Below are 12,073 nucleotides of genomic sequence, written 5' to 3' on the forward strand. Positions count from 1 at the left end.
AGCTGAATGGAAAGCAGGACTCCTTTCCTGAGTAGAGCTGTTGGATTCTTCAAGTACTGAGCACAATGCCCCAAAAATCTTAATAGCCCAAATTCAAAGAATTGTCATTAGGTAGAAACTCAACTTAACACCTAGATCTGTGGGTCACAAATTCTCTGTTCGTTGTTGGTCTAGATTTATAGATAAAAGATAGATAGATAGATAGATAGATAGATAGATAGATAGATAGATAGATAGATAAATGGTTAATTTGACATGTCAACTTGGCTGGGCCACAGTGCCTGGATATCTGATCAAACATTATTCTGGATGTTTCTCCTAAGGTGGTTTTTTTTTGTGTGTGGATGAGGTTAACATTTCCATCGGTAGACTGAGTAAAATCAGATTACCCTCCATAATGTGGATGGGCCTCAGCCAATCAGTTGAAGGCCTTAATAAAACAAAGACTGACCTATCCTCAACAAGAAGGAGTTCTTTCAGCAGACTGCCTTTGAATTTGAACTGCAACTCTTCCTTGATTCTCCAGTCTGCTGGCCTACCCCATCGGATTTTGGACTCTCCAAGCCTCCACAATCAAGTGAGCTAATTTCTTAAAATAAATCTCTTTCTCTTGCTCTCTCTTTTTACACTTTCTATTGGTTCCGTTTCTTTGGAGAACCCTGACTAAGATAGACAGTTATATAGATAGATACAGAAATGATAGTTAACATACCTTATAAATATTGCCATTACAAGATTGCCCCAGTTAGGTAGATAGAAAGCTGAATACAGGGGTGCAAGTGTGGGATGGAAGGGTTTGTGGTGAGTTATTTTTTGTATATAGACTCAAGGAAATCCTTTCTTCTTCTTCAGCAGATGAAACTAGGGTGCAATGGGCCTAGACATCTGTTTGATGATTTAAATGACTCATTGTTTTCCGGCCAGTTCTTACAAGAACACACAGAGTTTCTAAGCTGTTCCAGCCTAGCACTGCAGGACAAGCCCTGACTGAGGAACATGACCTCCCCACCCCCACCCCACCACCTTCACAAGAAATTACCTCCCTTGCTTTTCTGGGACACAATAGCCTCACTTTAACCACTTGCTGTTTCTGGCCTCCACATATCTGTTTGAATAATTATTATTCATCTGCTGGGCCTTTCACAGAATTCCAGCTGTAAATAGCACTCATCATCACCCCCATCACCACAGCTGGTAATGAAGAGAAATGTGTTGGGTAATGAGGAGAGCGACCACCATTATAGTAATGAAGAAAAATGGCCAGAAATGCTGCGGGAACGGCACCTCCACTATTTCCCAGTGTAATTGGCATGCGGTAATTGCTTTTTTATCCTCCCTGCCTTCAGCTTCGCAAACTACTTCCAAACCCCTTACATTCATCACAAAATAGAAAATTGAAGTAGTGCAATAAATTAAAAAGGCAAAAGAGCTCAGCTTTGTGGTGCCAGTCTTAAAAGAAGGAAATAAGAACATTTACAGGTTTAATAAAAAGGGTAATAGTGGGGTGTGGGAGGATCATTCCTTTTTGTTGTTATTTTTGTCATTACAGACTAAAGCTTCTTTCAACTACGTACAAAGACAGACTCCAACAGGAATAACTCTGAATATGCTCAAAACACATATGCTGCAGCCACTACTGCCGCTGAAATGGCACCCACTCCTATGCAGTAGAAGGAGACATGAGGCAGGCCTACTTTCATTCCTCCTACTGGTAAACCCAAGCCGGCAAGCAGCACAGAAATTAGGTTATATCTATAATGTCTCATATACCAAAATAAGCCTTCTTAGGGAAATATTTATAAGGCATATCATTTTTCTAGTTTGTCCATTTTCAACACTATACACTGGTTGGGGATACTCTGGGTGTCGCTTCTAGAAAGAGCCCTAAACTCCAGAGTTTATAAAACCATCAGGAGGATTAAGGACAATGACCAAGCTCCATGGAAAAAATTGTGTGCAATTAGTAAAATTAACTTAAGTACCTTTTATTCTTTTAGAAATACGTCCACAAATCCTTTGACATTTCTCTCCTCCCCCTTCCCTTGAGTGTGGGCTTGATGTAGTCACCTGTTTCCAGTGAATAGATTGCAGCAGAAGGGGTGGTGTGTCACTGCCTAATTAGGTTATCACAAGACTACAGTGAAGGTGGAAACAACCCAAATGTCTATTGACAGATGAATGGATAAACTATATATATATATTCCATACATAATATGGAATATTATTCAGCCATAAAAAGGAATGACATTTTGATACACGCTATAATATGAATGAATCTTGAAAATGTCATACTAGTGAAATAAACTAGACACAAAAGACAAATATTGTATGATTCCACTTAGATGAGGTATTTAGGATAGGCATACTCATGGAGACAGAAAGGAGAAGAGAACTTAGTAGAGGTTAGGAGTAGGTGGATAAAGAGTTATTGTTCAGTGGGTACAGAGCTTCTGTTCGGGGTGATGAAAAGGTCTGGAAATGGATAGTGGCAATGGTGGCACAACAATGTGACTGTACTTAATGCCACTGAATTGTACACTTAAAAATGGTTAAAATGATAAATATGTGTCATATATATTTTACCATAATAAAAAAAGTTTCCCCCTCCCTCACAAAAGAGACTGCAGCTTCTATGTTGAGTGTTCTCTCTGTCTGTCTGTTTTTTGGACCGTTCACTCTGGGAGAAGCCAGATAACATCTCTTGAGGCTGCCCAGGGTGCTCTACGGAGATGCCCATGTACTAAAGAACTGAGGTTTCTAGACACTAGTGAGGAGCTGATGATTCCAGTGAGTGAACCATCTTGGAAGCAGGTCCCCAGGCCCATCCAAGTCTTCAGAAGATGCAGCCATGGCTGATACTTTGACTGTAATCTCTTGAGAAACCCTGAGCTAGAGCCACCCTGCTAAGCCACTCAGGGATTTCTAACTTTCAGAAATGGTGAAATAATATGTTTGTTGTCTTAAGCCACCACATCTAGAAGCCATTTGTTACACACAAATAGATTTTAAATGCAATACAACTATATAAACACAAATTCACAATAATATTAAATAACATAAGTTCACAATATTATTAGATGATAATGCTCATCTAAAGCAAACTTCTTTCTACAAAGCAATTAGGCTATGCTAGCTACTTGAGGTTAAGGAAAATATCTATCCTGATCCTATTTGTATCCTTTTCTCACATTTATGTGGTACTCTAAAATATGACCATCTCCTCTCTGGTTCCATATGGCTCCTTTTCCCATATTTGTCTGTGTGGGAATGGGTATTTTTATATCAACTGCAGAACATTCTTGGTTTCTGTCTGCAATAATTCAAAATTCATAGCTCAAATGCACCATCTGTATTTCAACTTTATGTCTAGAACTCCATATAATACTTCTTTATGGCAAAGACAGACACTAAATGTCCACAAACTGGCTCTACCATCTGTTTTTTTTTTCTTTCTTTGCTCTCTCATTCTTTCTAAACCCTGTCTTTATTATAGTGATGATGAAAGCAATCTGTATATAGCTCTGAAGTTTGTAATTACAATAACTATCACCAGAAAAAAATTCTTCACCAGTCACCAATGTCTGGTATAGACGGGGTGGGGGCCATCTAAAGCAGCGTGTTGAAGATGAGGCCTGGGGACCTGGTTGACCTAGGAATAGTGTTATCTATATGACATTTTGAGGAATCACTCAGCTATTGAAGAAGGACCCAAGCAATAGCAAAAAGCCAAGTTGAGGTGACAAGTCATGAGGCAAATGGAGTAGAGTAGGAGGAGACTTTAACAGAAGACCATTATCGAATAAACATGACAAAACTGGAGTAAGAAACAACATGCTATTCTATGAAGTCATGAATCTAAGCCATTAACCCATAAATACTGACTATGTTGCAGGGTATTACTTTGGTTAAGTTTGGGTCAGATTCTGAAACAAGCCAAATTAAGCTAAAAATCAGAAGGGACTGATATTACAGGACTTCTTGTGTTGCATTATGAAGTATTCCATTCTTTTTCTCTACCTTGCAAATACCATGTGTACACAAGTCACTATGTATTGGCATCATACATTCCTTTGAATATTTGTATAGCAGCGTAAAGCAGATAAAGTCCCAAGGCCTCCCTACCTCCTAGCCTTAGAAGGTGATCAGATAACCTTAGATAAGGCCTTTAGAGTCTCTAGGCCTCCGTTGTGTCATCTATAAAATGGGACCACTTTACCCAAGATATGTGGACTCGATTAAATGATCCGCTGAAATTCCTTGTAACTCTGAAATCTGCAATTCTATGGGTTGTATGTTCCTAGGGAACCATCCTAGCATGGAGAGTTCAAACAGTTTCTCTATCTCCACATTACATGTCCGCCAACTCAGAACAGAAGCATAGTTTGTACTCTGAAAACTCATGAAATATGAGTGGTTTAAGAGTAAACAATGGGATTGTGAGCACCTATCACCAGTGCATTATTTCCAGGGAAGTTATTACCTTAGTATGAAGATGGCACTTCACAGGGTGAAAACCTGATGGAATATCCCATTCAATCAGGACAGCAGTCCTGGAAACTCCACCTAGGGCAACGAGGGCATTTACATGAACTTGACCTGGGATATATATAAAGGATGGTGTCATGCTAAGAAGCAAGAATTCCAGAGGTTACACTATGTCAACGTCACTGTTTTGACCGACTCTAGTGGCAAACGAATTTAACTGGGTGCTCAGAACACATTATGGGGAAGTGAAACAGCAAGCAATTGCTTTTTTGTTTTTCTTAAGAGTTTTTCCATTTCTCATCAAATAAAGAATCCTTGTACGTGAGTTCTCAACCTGTTGCCCCTGCTGACAGGTTTGGAAGCCCAGTCTGATCTGATAGAGTTCAAGTCAGTAGCCTGTGGTTTGACAGCTTCTCCAAGGAAGAATGAAACATGTGCTGGAAACTCCCCACCTCCATCCTTTGACCTTAATGCTTCAGGGGAAATGAAAAGCAGCTTCTCTTGACAAAAAGATTGGCAATCTCTGCTGCAATGTATTTCTTTTTCTTTAAGGCCTCCATGAAATGAAAGATGTTTGCAAGCAATGCTAGGTCAAATCTATTAAGGGAGTGGGTGAGGTATTTCCCTCCTGAAAACCAGAGAATAACAGAGAAGAACCTTTTCTGACAACACAGGAGTATCTTTTTGTTTGTTTTATTTTGGTTTTTTTTTCACATTTATTTACTGAACAGTAGGAATAAAAATTTAATTGGGGTATGAAAATGGCTAATTATTAGAAGAAAAGAGGAAAGGATTTCAAAGATGGAGTCCCTGTAGTCTACGTATTGTGTCAAGTTGCTGCTCCTTCCCTGAGCCTTTCCCATCTCCCTTCCTTCAGCAATTCTGTTTTCATCTTTCCAGCTTCCAGAGAATCATCAAAAAGCTGAGTTTCAGTAGCACTGGCCTAAAAGACATTTTATTATTCTCTCCAGCCCCCAAATGGACCATCTTACCAGAATTTGTTCCATCATTAGGCGGGAAGAGATGACTTGAGCAAGACTTTCTCCAAACTACAGCCACATTTTTTAATTTATTTTTTTAGTAATCTAACACCTGCCATCTGCTTTATATCCAGAAGGTTGTTCTTAGCAGGAAGGTGGCACTGCAAGGGGTAAAAACCTGGCTGAATGTCTATGAGGATTCATTAAATAATATCCAAAAGGCCCTTCGGAGGGCTTTGCAAAATACAACTCAAGACAGTGCAGTGATTTCCTAAATCCAAGATTTCAGGTTCATCTTTGATGGTCCCTGGACAATGGCACTGTCTGGTTACATAGAGAAGGAGAAATATTAAACCATTTTTATTTCAGCTGACCATTTTACAGAGACAAGAAGTTAATTTTGTTTGATTTCTCTATTTCAGTACAGGACAATAACAGCTGGACAGGGATTTTGCCCAACACTTTGTGAGGTTTATATTCAGCTGACTTTGTCAGATTGGCATTTTATATCAAACCAGTAGAGCTCTGTTATTAAGACACCAGACTCCTACAACTTTAGGAAGATTCTAAACCAAAACACATTCTCTGGACCACTAGAGTCTCCATGACTGTAAGTCTGATGTACTTGAAAGATCCATTGCAGTCCAGTAGGCATCACAGTGGAATGATCTGGAATCAGACTGTCTGGATTTGAAGATTAACTCTACTATTTGCTTACAAACGTGGTGACTTTGAGAAATGGTAGATCACAGTGGTTAACAAACAGGCTTTGGAGACAGACTGCTTGCGTTGAAACCAAATAAATGGTGATTTATTTGCTGGGTGATATTAGGGAAGTTCTTCAAACCTCTGGACTTCAGTTTTCTCATCTGTGAAATGGGGACATGAATGGCATTGAATATTCAATTGTTGGGGGGAGGATCAAACAAGCTGATGCATGTAGAATGCTTCAAACAGTGTCTGGCACGCAGTAAGTGCACAATAAATGTTAGGTAGAGTGATTGCTATTATTCTTTCCAAATTTTCAGCCAATGCCAGGCAAAAATCAAAAAGAAATGGAGCTAACAAAGGAAAACTCTGGCGAAAATAATGAATTCAGCAAAACTCAGAATCAGGCAAAACTTACCCATTGACACCCTCTTTCCATTTTCTCTTTTCTGTTAGTGTCCATATTAGTCCTATAACACTGTCTCCAAGCGCTTGATTTTTTTCTCTGCTCCACTCCATGCTACCTTTCATCAATCAACTTTACCCACACTAGTTCCATGCCTTCAGGACTTTGCTCTGAGTCAAATGATGGTGATGATGATGATACATAAAATCGAGTTTAAAATGTTAATGAATACTGATAAGTGAATGTTATCCTTTTGGGATATCATATTTGCATTTCACAAAATGAAGACTGCCCAAACTAAGAGCTTCAGGTAATGTGAGAGGTGAGTAACAATGATATTTTGGAGCAGGTAGAACATCAATTGTCCCTGAATCACAGGTAAGCTGCTATGTGGGGAGCTCACGGAGCTCATCCTAAAGTTAACTGTTTAACATAAAGCATCACAGATAGACTTTGAAGCTAAAGCAGAACGCACTGTGCTTAAACACACCATTATTAGAGTGACAGGCGTGGCATCAAGGTTCCAGTATTACTGGTCCCACAGCTCCCAGGGCTGCTGTCAACAAGTCCTGACAAATTGGACTAGCCAAATCTTTCAGTCACATCTAATTTTCCTGAAGACATAGAGATACCTGCTTAAGATGTTCCAGAAAAAAAGCCAAGTCTGCAGAACAGAGCTAGCAAATAGAGAAAAATGGCAGAGGCCCAGCACTGACTTCCATCACCCGTTATTATAACCCGGCATAGACGGCATTCTGAATTAGAAAAAGAGGTCAAGGTAAGGGGATTTGAGTTCTAGATCCATCTCTGCTATTAAAGGATCATGTCTTTAAGCAAGTCAATTCACATTATCTTGGAGGGTCCTCTTTGGAAAAGTAGGGGAGAGACTCTCTAGAACATTATCCCTCTATCCTCCCTACTCAGGGAATCCTTAGAGCCCCGCAGAGCCACTTAACTCTTCTGCAGACAGGCAGTGGAAGGCAATGGACTTTCCTGATCAAAGAAAGTCATGAGGAAATTAAGATGCTGAGAGTAATCTGGGTGAGAGGAAAGTAATATGGAATAAGGTAGAACTAGCAACACTGGAAACAAGATCATGAGCTAGAAGGCTTTTATAGTCAAAAATATAGTCAAGTAAAATAAGGTAGGCAAGTGACTCTCAGCTCTGGCTGCATTCTAAGGAGATTATAAAAATGCAGATGCCCAGGCTGTATCCCAGAACAGGTGTATGGAACTTTCTAGGTTTGGGTCTAAGCATCAATATAAGGTTAAAATGCTTCCAGTGTAATCTTAATCTTCAGCCAGTGGTGAAAACCACCAGTGGGGACAATGCTGGTTTTTAACAATGAAAAGGAAGAGCTGTATACAAGAGGCTGCTGTAAGTGACCTGAGCGGATGGCCACCAGATTAGACAAGAGAGGTAAAGGTCAGGAAAAACTCCAAGAAAACTTAGACTCAAGCAACTGTGCCTAAGAGAATGGGGAGATCATGACATTATGGTGGGAGGGAAATAATTTTGTGGGGAAGATGAGTTTGAACTCAAGTGAATAGCAGGATATCTGAGTGATTCCATCTCTTCATAATATCCAAAGTAATGGGCAGCACCATAGCTACTCTGACCAGAAAATTTATCCTTGAATAGACTATCCATTTGCTTTTACCTAAAAACTGAGCTGAAATAAAATGGCACTGTAAGAAAATGGACTAAGAAGGAGCCATGTACTTCTTCAGTGTTAGTTGTTGTTAGCTTAACTCCTGTTGGAGGGTTATACATTCTTTGCATGCTCATGACAACTATGGACTTATTCCCAGAAAAAAAAAAATATCATTGCATACATACATATGAAGTTTTGTATGGAACCCAAGTTAGGAATCTCTTGTTTTAGACAGGGACTAAAGGGGGCACCAAGCCAAACAAAATTTTTGGTGCTGTTGTTATTACTATTTGTGTGTTTTTATTTTAAGATGGAGATCTACAGACAGAAAAGAAATATAAGTAGGGAAGAAAAGATAGTCAGGAAAGAGATGTGTTAAACGGACAGCCTCTTTTCTAACAACGGGGTCACCGCTGAGTCTTGAAAGAAAGTACTCTCTTTCCTAAATGCTTTGGAGCATTTCATGTCTCCTCTGTTCTTTATTCTTCAATTAATATGTGGATGTATTATGTGCACCTGTCCTAGCTTTGTCGTTAAAACATTCTGGGAACTACAAGAAAACATACCAGCTCATGATAACTATCTGCTATTTTAATAATCTCTAGCATTTCCTCCAAATAGGATTTCAGTATCTAGAACTTTTGATTTGGAAGATGAAACAGCTCTTGTCAGTTTTAATAGAAAAAGGCAGCTTGATTTCCAATGCTCTGTTTTAATTTGGGTTTTACTAGCCAGTGATTTTATTGAAAGTGAAATCTATATTCTTTAGCATCTCGGCTCTAAAATGGGAAAATCACAGCTTCGGTAACAGAATTGAGACTGAGGTCCTGATAGCTTTCTGAAAAGGAATTTGGATAAGACTTCCAAGTAAATGCTCACAATTACTCATGTTTAAACATACACAAACAGGTTTAGAAAAACTTGTTGAATTCAATGAAGTAATTAGGTACGAAGAAAATACCCTGTACTTCTTTGCCAGATTCTTATCAACATGGTCTATACTTGTTCCAAGGCAATAAAAGGGGTGGGGTCAAGGTCATGACCAAGAGGGAATTCATGTGCCCAAGCTCTCTCTATCTCCATGGAGAAGTGTTGTGCTTTCCTGAGCTACCCAGGGCGGGGTCCATACAGTGTTGTTCTGGGTTCTTGTCCTAATTTAGAGGGAAACTTTCACAATACCCGAAGCCCTTGATATCCTAGAAATCAAAGAAGAAGATGTTCTCAAATTCCTTGCAGTGAGAACACACTTAGGTGGCACCGACTTTGCCTTCCAAATGGAGGAGTACATCTACAATAGGAAAAGGGATGGTATCTACATCATAAATGTGAAGAGAACCTGGAAGAAGCTTTGGCTGGCAGCCCGTGCCATTGTTACAATTAAAAACCCAGCTGATGTCAGTGTCATATCCTCCAGGAAAACCGGCCAGGGAGCTGTGCTGAGGTTTGCTGCTGCCACTGGAAGCAATCCCGTTGCTGGCCGCGTCACTCCTGGAGCCTTCACTAACCGGATCCAGGCAGCCTTCCCAGAACTTCCACTTCCAGTGGCTACTGAGCCCAGGGCTGAGCACCAGCCTCTCACAGAGATGTCTTATGTTGGCCTGCCTGCCGCTGCTCTGTGTAACGGACTGTCCACTGCACTATGTAGAAACTGCCATCCGTGCAACAACAGGGAGCTCACCCGGTGGGTCTGATGCCGCGAAGGAGGGCGGTGAAATTCTGTGCATGGGCGTCACCGGCGCCTGGGAGCACCCGCGGGAGGGCACGCCTGACCTCTACTTCTATAGAGAGTGGGAAGAGATGGCGAGGAAGAGCGGCCTGCAGCTGAAAAGGCTGTGACCAGGGAGACAGATGGTTCTGACTTGAGCAGTGAAAGAAAATTACTTTTCAAAAGGTTCCCTTCTCCTCAAGTTTCACAACAAAGACCTGCCCCTCCCCCCCATGAGTCTACTGCATGTGAACTAGGGTAGAAATGGTTTAGAAAAGAGAGAGAGAGAGAAAGAGAGAGAGAGAGCTTCTTGCTAATAACGTGCATATAGTCATATAGTCATTGACCATCTGGAGTCTAGGTTCGATGCACACCCCTGGTAACCCCTGGTAACCCCATCTTACCTGGGACCTTCCTAAGAAGGTGATGTAGAAAGGAGACAAAAGAAGGGATCTTGGCATCAAAAGGACATGGGTTTAAATCCCAGCCACCCTACGACTGGCGAATAGACTGAAATGTCACTTCATTTCCCTAAGCCTTGTTTTCTTTGATTGTAAAATGTAGGCAATAACTTCCAACTAATGGATTCAATGCAATGAAAACGCAGGCCTTAGACAAGGTCTTCAATACACTTTAGTTCCTCTTTCCCTATGATCCCTCCTCCCTTCCTTTCCTTTTTGAGTCACAGCCAAGGATAGCATGCCTTTTCCTGGTTAAGTAATGAGAATTTTGTTTGTCTTGTGCAAACCCAAGGCAGAGAGTAACTTACTTACAGGAGGCTGAAAATCCACAGTAACTGGAAGATTAAGTTTTAGACATTTCATTTATTCTCTTTTTCTCTTTTTCTTTCTCTTGCCTTTTATAATACAGACACTATTCCCTTGGCATTTTCAAATTTACTTTTTTATTTCTACAGGTATATGTGCATTGGTTCAAGAAGAGAAATGGTAGCACAAAACAGAAGATTTTTCTAAATGTAGAATTCATTTCAGAAAGGGAGGGTGTTTTTCATGATTAGCTAGCATTTAAATGTTTGCTAAGTGCCAGACACTACTATTCTATATATCTCACACATGTCAATCCATTTCATCCTCACAGCACCATGAACTGAGTATTCATATTAGTATACAAGGATATTGAGGCACAGAGAGATTTAGTAAATTATGCAAGGTCACACAGCTAATACATGTCAGTACTAAGATTGAAACCCAAATCTAGTTTCAGAATACTACATCTCTCTACCACGTCAGCAACTTATTCATCTCCTTTCCCCAGGAGCTCACTATATAGAAAATTGAGGGAAGATAAGTGGGAAAAAACAGATTAGAAGAAAATGAATCATGAAGGACATTTGAAATAGGTCTTGAGTTTATGTAATTGAAATTTGATGCTGTTTTCAAATATTTATAATAGAAACACTAATGTTTTTATATATGGGCAGGTAACTCAGTCTGACGAGCCTTGATGCTCCAAGTAATGATGTCAGAAAGCCAACAGAGACTCCTGATAAAGTGCATGGGATGTGCTTTATTTCCCTGTGCTAATATTCCTTGACCAAAAACAATCTCAAAGTTTCCAAGGATGGCCAGACTATCCAGTCTGCTTTCTTTGAAGGAGGGAATATTTTCATTATGAGAAAGATGAAGTGGACATTTTCTTGGCTGCATTTTGATAACGTTCCTTTACTGAAAATACCTAATTTCTTCTCTCTGAACCAGACTTCTTGAATATATACTTTTAACGTAAAAGAGACTATTGTTACCATTTACTTCCTCTCCTTTCTATGGTAATAAAGAAGGAAAAGTCAAATACATTTCAGTTCTCTCAATTATCTAGAAGCCAATCTAGGATTCAAACCTAGTTCTCCTGACTCCCCATCCAGTCCTGCCACTCAACCACATGTGTTTCTGTCTCTTACACACAGGCTCTTTTTGGCCACCAGTAAACACACTGACCTTTGAAATATGGAAAGAAAAGCGCTTTGAAATAAAACTGGCACAAACAGCAGTTAGACAGCCGTCATCTGGAAGCCGAAACAAAGAAGGGCATAGTTTTCAAGCTGTCTTCGTAATTACACGAAGCAGTTATCACTCAGGCCCCAGTCTGAGCCGTACCCCCCAAATAAACAGCCGAG

At 40.1% G+C, this 12,073-nt stretch overlaps 1 pseudogene; it reads left to right on the top strand.

Moving 5' to 3' along the window:
- Positions 1–1,219: 1,219 nt before the first annotated feature.
- Positions 1,220–10,201, top strand: LOC109437396 (small ribosomal subunit protein uS2 pseudogene; annotated as a pseudogene).
- Positions 10,202–12,073: the final 1,872 nt, after the last annotated feature.

This window comes from Rhinolophus sinicus, chromosome 1 (assembly GCF_057876585.1).
Source record: "Rhinolophus sinicus isolate RSI-liver-muscle chromosome 1, RSI-T2T, whole genome shotgun sequence".
In the NCBI taxonomy this organism is placed as follows: Eukaryota; Metazoa; Chordata; class Mammalia; order Chiroptera; family Rhinolophidae; genus Rhinolophus; species Rhinolophus sinicus.